This window comes from Oryctolagus cuniculus, chromosome X, assembly GCF_051225735.1.
Source record: "Oryctolagus cuniculus isolate XC-2025 breed Fujian yellow rabbit chromosome X, ASM5122573v1, whole genome shotgun sequence".
Taxonomy (NCBI): Eukaryota; Metazoa; Chordata; class Mammalia; order Lagomorpha; family Leporidae; genus Oryctolagus; species Oryctolagus cuniculus.
The window spans coordinates 89,574,683-89,581,196 of NC_142888.1; the positions used below are offsets into that span (position 1 = coordinate 89,574,683).

The following is a 6,514-nucleotide window of genomic DNA, read 5'->3' on the forward strand; positions in this document are numbered from 1 at the left end:
TAGGCTAAACTCTTGCCTCTTGGAGGACATTTTCTGTGTTGCTTGTTACACTTTGCAGTCTGTTACTCTTATGAGATAAAAGGTGAGCAAGAGGCCGGCACTGTGGCTCACTAGGCTAATCCTCCGCCTGTGGCACCAGCACACCATGTTCTAGTCCCGGTTGCTCCTCTTTCAGTCCAGCTCTCTGCTGTGGCCCGGGAGGGCAGTGGAGGATGGCCCAAGTGCTTGGGCTCCTGCACCCACATGGGAGACCAGGAAGAAGCACCTGGCTCCTGGCTTCGGATCGGCGAAGTCCTGGCCATGGCGGCCACAAGGGGAGTGAACCAATGGAAGGAAGACCTTTCTCTCTGTCTCTCTCTCACTGTCTAACTCTGCCTGTCAAAAAAATAAATAAATTTTTAAAAAAAGGTGAGCAAGAAGACTGACTGCTTGGTGGACTTACCAGCATGGATGGAGAAGATCACCTCAGGTATCAATAGTTTTTAAAACTTCATCTGGGGCCAGCGTTGTGACATAATAGGTTAAGCCTCTCCCTGTGGCCCCAGCTTCCCATATGGGCGCTAGTTTGAGCCCGGGCTGCTCCACTTCTGATCCAGTTTTGTGCTAGGGCCTAGGAAAGCAGTGGAGGATGGCCCAAGTGCTTGGGCCCCTGCACCCATGTGGGAGACCCGGAAGAAGCTCCTGGCTCCTGGCTTCAGATCGGTGCAGCTCTGGCCATTGCAGCCAATTGGGGAGTGAACCAGTGGATGGAAGATTCTCTCTTTGTGTCTGTCCCTCTGTCTGTAACTGTACCTCTCAAATAAATAAATAAAATCTTTTTTAAAATAATAAAATAAGGGGCTGGCTCCATGGCGCAGTAGGTTAATCCTCCACCTGCGTGCCAGCATCACATATGGGCGCCAGTTCAATTCCCGGCTGCTTCACTTCCCATCCAGCTCCCTGCTAATGCACCTGGGAATGCAGTAGAAGATGGCCCAAGTGCTTGGGCTCCTGCACCCATGTGGGAAATCTGGGGGAAAATCCTGGCTCCTGGCTTCAGCCTGGCCCAGCCCCAGCCATTGCAGCCATCTGGGGAGTGAACCAGCAGATGGAAGATCTCTCTCTCTCTCTCTCTCTAATTTCTCCCTCTCTCGGTAACTCTGACTTTCAAATAAATTAAAAAAAAAATTAAAAAAATACACATGCTTCCCAAAAGATATACTAATGTGACAGAAAAGCAAGTGAATTACACTGACATAGAGTGAGGGTTTTTTTCCCTTCCACATGATCCATTGAGCTGTTTATTCTCCTTCACAAAGGGGCGCTGAAGTTTATACAAAGCAAAAAATACATGTTTATGTCTCCTACTGTGATCTTTCAAATAGTACCTGTAAGGAAAAGGGGTCCAGAACACAGAGGAGGCAGGATACAGACTCTCAGCCAGAATGAATTTATTCACAGAGGTGGCCGACTGCCAGCGTGCTCCCCGATGAAGCATGTGACAGAGGGCCCTCTCCTCAGCCGGCTGGGCTTTATTATATCTTAGGATGGGCTAGGGGTCTGGAGGGGAGGTGGTGGTTATAGAGTTTCTCCATACAGTTTTTCAAGTTTGGCGCTGGCTTCCAAACCTGAAGAAGAATGCAGGGGGTAGTGCAGGTAGAGTGTGAGACTGAAGTGGTCTCTTGAAAGGATGCAAAGATAAGAGGCTGACTCCAAATTTCAAAGGATGCGTGGTAAGGGGTAAATTCCAATTGCATCTCTTTTCAGGCAAGGAGCTAGAACACCTGAGGCTTATGGCTTTTCATGACAAATTTGTGACTACTGCTGAAGACCAAGGTGAGGCGGAAAGGTAGCCAATATCTGTTGAAGACTTTGCATGAACCAAATGCTTTATATCGTTGTATCACTTGGGCTTCCCAACAATCAATTCCATGAGCCGTATGGCATGAATCCCTTCTTTCAGGTGAGGAAGCTCAGGCTCAATGTGTACCTCACAGTTTGTCAGTTGATGATTTTTCAAGCAGCATGGCTTCCTGGCAAGACCACGAGAAGGGCTCTGTTGTCAAACATTTACTTTGATTCATGTTGAATCCTTTTCCCCAAATAAAATCATAATATAAATTCTAATAGCTCACATTTTTAAAGCACTTACTGTATACCAGGCACTCTTCTAAGCACTTAGCTAAAGTAATTTTATTTTTGTTCTGAATATAAAAAGTTACTGAATATATAAAAGTTACTTTAAGAAAAGAATACAGAAGTATTAAGAATGAAGTAAAAAAAATGTATTAAGAAATCTCGCTTCTTGGAACAGGGTCCCCCCTCCTTTTTTTTTTTTAGGATCACTGCCCAACCCATTGCTTTCCAGGACAGCTAAGTACCAGATTGCAGATGAAATGGAGGTTAGGGGAGGGACAATGGATGGAGGAGTTCGTTATTCTGGGAGCGGAAGACAGCAAGAGACAGTTGTTGAAAGAAGTCGAAAAGTTCAGTATTTTCAGAAAAAAAAAAAAAGATGCAGCCACTTCCTGGTAATCACAGAATGGCAAATAACATTTTTCCCTCTGGGATAAGCAACAGAAAAGACTGACAGGGCCATATGCATATATAGAGAGAGGAGCGGGTCCGGGAGAGTGGGGCGGGAGGCAGAGGAGGGCGGACCCACTTCTGCCGCGCTTTTGGTGGGAGTGGAAATTGGGGACAGGAGCTCACTGGTGACGTAGATCTCATGTGACCAGGAGTCGACGTGTGCAGAAGTCCTACTAGTCCAGTCCTTGTTCCCGTCTGGGTACCAGCTCCCTTCAGCGGTGCAGGCGGCGGTGCCAGAGGCCAGTGAAAGGAGTCAGCGTGCCGGGATTTTACAGGTTGGTGCCAGTATGGGTGTTGCCCTGGGGAGTTCTTGGGTGCGGCTGAGACTTCACGGAGTCCCAGTCAAGTTCTCTGTCCAACAGCTCCCGCCCTCCTTCCCCCCACCTTCAGTTCTGAGAAATGATGCCCCTGGGGAAAGGAACCAGGAGTCCGGGGAGAAGGACACGGAGACTGTGATCATTTAAAAAGAATCAGCTTCTGCCATCTCAGTCCGCTTTCCCGACACCCACTCTCCCCCCAAACCTCCCGTCAGCCTGCAAGATAGTTTGGAAACAATCTGCTTTTCCACTCCCTGTCTGATGAGAAAGACGGGCGAACTTGCCCTGCGCACAGGGAGAGAACTGGGATAAAACAAAGGGTGCGAAAGTTTCCACGGCCGAGATCCTAGACGAGGAAAGCTACGCGTGTCCACTCGCTGGTGCTGATCGGCCCAGCGGGCGCTCGCCCCACCCCCACCGCCTCCTCCCGACTCTCGTTTGTCTGCAGGTCTGTTGTTCTCTGCACAGCTCGACGCTAGGGAAGCAGGAGGGAAAAACCGACCCGACCCGTACGCGGTAGGTGAGAGGAACATTCTGAAGACTCTTGACGTGGAAGTGGGCAAGAGCGAGGCTGAGATTGTAGGCCCCACTGTCTCTCCCTCCCCCCCCCCCACCTTGGCGGGCCTGCTCTTTCGGTGCGGGGAGGGCAGGGAGGCCGGAAGGAGGACCTTGGGAAAGGCGAGAGGGAGGGAGAAGAGAGGTGAGGAGGTGGAAAGTGGAGGCGATCGGGAGGCCCCGGTTGCTGCCTGGGTTTCTCAAGTGAAAGATATTTGGTGACAACTCCGAATCACTACCAGCAAATTCGGAGACCTCTGTCCAGAGCTGTCCGCTACCGTAGCCTTTCACTGACTGTCTCCTGCTTGCTTCCTAGAAGTAATTGCACTCGAAGAGGAAGAAGCAGGGAAAAGAAGGAAAGAAAGAGGGAAGCGAGGAAGAGAGGCAGAGAGAAACAAGATGAAACCCTGCCAAAAAATGGAAGGAAAACCAGAAAATGAGAGTGCACCAAAGCTTGAGGAGGAGCCAAAGCCTGAGGAAAAGCCAGAGGAGGAGGAAGAGCCTGCGGAGGTGGAAAAAGCCGAGGGAACTTTTAGAGAAAGGTTGATTCAGTCTCTCCAGGAATTTAAAGAAGACATACACAATAGGCATTTAAGCAATGAAGATATGTTTAGAGAGGTGGATGAAATAGACGAGATAAGAAGAGTGAGAAACAAACTCGTAGTGATGCGTTGGAAGGTTAATCGAAACCATCCTTATCCCTATTTAATGTAGTTTACCTTGATTTTATATGAGGTTAGCATTACCATATAGCTTTTTTTTTTTTGCCAGCATTTTCCTGATATATCTTTGTCCATCTTTCCACTTTTAACTTGTTGCTCTTAGTGGATTTAGATGCATCTCTTGTTATCTGCATCTCATTGTTTAGCTTATTTTGAACCAGTCTGTATATCTCTGCCTTTTAATAGGAGAGCTTTACTCATTTGTAAAAAAAAAAAAAAAAAGTGGTTTCTGATAGGAAATAAGAGGTTACTAAGTCATATGTGAATATCATATTTTTGAAAAGTACACTTGTATATTACATTTATGCACCTGAAAACTTGCAAAAGAGGAAAACATAAAGTACAGTGTCTTAGTGGTGAGATTCTGATTTTTTCCTTCTGCTTATTTGTATTTTCCATTTTCCTAAAATGAACACATTATTGTTGCTAAAAATAATAATAAAAGTTTTATAACAATAAAAAACAAGAGTGCTTACTTTATTTCTGAAAGTACTGGGGCAATTATTGACAGAATTTTAGGAGCAAATGTGTACTTTTTTAAAAAAAGATTTATTTATTTATTTATTTATTTATTTTAAAGGCAGAGTTAGACAGAGAGGGAATGACAGAGAGAGAGAGATCTCCCATCTGCTGGTTCATTCTCGAGATGGCCGGGGTCTGGGCCAGGCCAAAGCCAGGAGCCAGGAGCTTCTTCTGGGTCTCTCATGTGGGTACAGGGGACCAAGGACTTAGGCCATTTTCCACTGTTTTCCCAGGAGCATTAGCGAGGAGCTCGAAAATCTGGGTGTTTTCTCCTCAGTGTGGAACAGCCTAGAATTGAACCAGTGCTCATATTGGATGCTGGCACCATGTGCCAGCCCCAAATGTGAACTTTAAAACTATTATCAGACCACTTAGCTAGAATAAAGTGTACCTCTTTTCTCATCTGTAAAATAAAGATTATAATGATCTCCCAGAGATCTTGCAGAAGCCAGTTAAGGTAAAGCCTATGAGCTGTGCTTGACAGGTTTTTTTCCCATTTGCCCATGAGGATGTGAACTCCCTGGAGATTCATCTCAGGTATTCGGGACAGTGGAACAAATGTTCTCATTTGTGTTTGACAACAAATCCAGGCAACTCTTAGGTGGGTGCCTTTTGTATATTTCTTTCCAGTAGTGCCTGCCTACCCACACCCTCTGCCATTGATAATACCATGTATATTCCTGCCCCTTCTGGCAGATCCTGCACATACTACTGCAAATATGCTAGGATTCTCAAGTAGTAAAGTGCAACATACATTAGCTCACCTAGTGGGCTAAAATCCCAGACTGACCCCTACAAAAATGGGGAGATTGCCTATCCCTTCAATTTAGACATGTATATAGTACCGCTTGTACCAGGATATCTTACAGATATCTTGGCCATTTGGGGATCCTAACATCTTCCCCAGACATGATGAATCCATCTGGGGAATGGACAAGAAGACATCTGACTAACACTATGCTTTAGTCAGAATTGTTGGTCTGTGTCTGAATGTCTGAAGATTACCATTTTGTTTTCCTGATTCCCATTTCCTTAGGGCCAGTGATCTCTCCCAAAAGACTGGTGACAGGTGCTCCACATCAGTTCAACTGACATCCCCAGACTCATGTAAGTTTTAAAGGGATATGCAAGGTAGATTTGAGGATACTCTCATCCCTGGATGGAAATATGTGAAAGTGCTATGTAAGATTTATTATGCATATGCATATCCATATCCCAATGCTTATGTATCTACAAATGCATATATGATTCATAGTTGTGCCATTCATGTACTGTTTTTCCTGTATGCTGTGCTTTTTTGGGCAGTTCGTGTCTTTAGACTATTCTTGAAGGTTTCAACAAGCTAATGGGTGCTGGTCTGGCTGGAGTGAAAAGAGGTTCCAGGGGTCACTATGCCCATTTCACAAGACAGACTAAATCCGTCCCCCTGGCGCTTGGAGGGGTGATGCTCAGGCAGGATGTGGAAGAGCTCATCAGAGCCACACTGCTCTCCAGGGTGGGTCTGCCTTCAGTTTCTCTGCCCCAGTCTGCAGCAGGCATCAGACTCCCTAGGCTGCCAGCTGGGCTGTCCTGGACACACACCTGGAGGAGGACAGTTGTCCCCTTTGCAGTTCAGAGTACTACACTTTCTTTCTCCTTTTCTTTTTCACAGAGGTCTTGATGGAAACTTTTTAATTTTTCTTAAAAAAAAAGATTTATTTGTTTACTTGAGAGAGAGAGAGCACTTCCATCCCAAGTGACACGTGACCTCAGTGGCCAGGGCTGGGCCAAGCTGAAGGCAGGAGGCAGGTAGTCCACCCAGGTCTCCCATGTGAGTGGCATGGGCGCAAG

General features: G+C 46.3%; 1 long non-coding RNA gene across 4 annotated transcripts; it reads left to right on the forward strand.

Moving 5' to 3' along the window:
• Positions 1-2,694: 2,694 nt before the first annotated feature.
• Positions 2,695-4,625, forward strand: LOC103351961 (transcription elongation factor A protein-like 9). Of its 4 annotated transcripts, none has more exons than XR_001795434.3 (3): positions 2,695-2,843; positions 3,334-3,405; positions 3,757-4,625. It is a non-coding gene; the product is annotated as a transcription elongation factor A protein-like 9 (long non-coding RNA). The 4 variants fall into 4 exon arrangements; XR_001795435.3 differs by having other exon boundaries at positions 3,760-4,625; XR_519546.5 differs by having other exon boundaries at positions 3,334-3,401.
• The last annotated feature ends 1,889 nt before the right edge of the window (positions 4,626-6,514 follow it).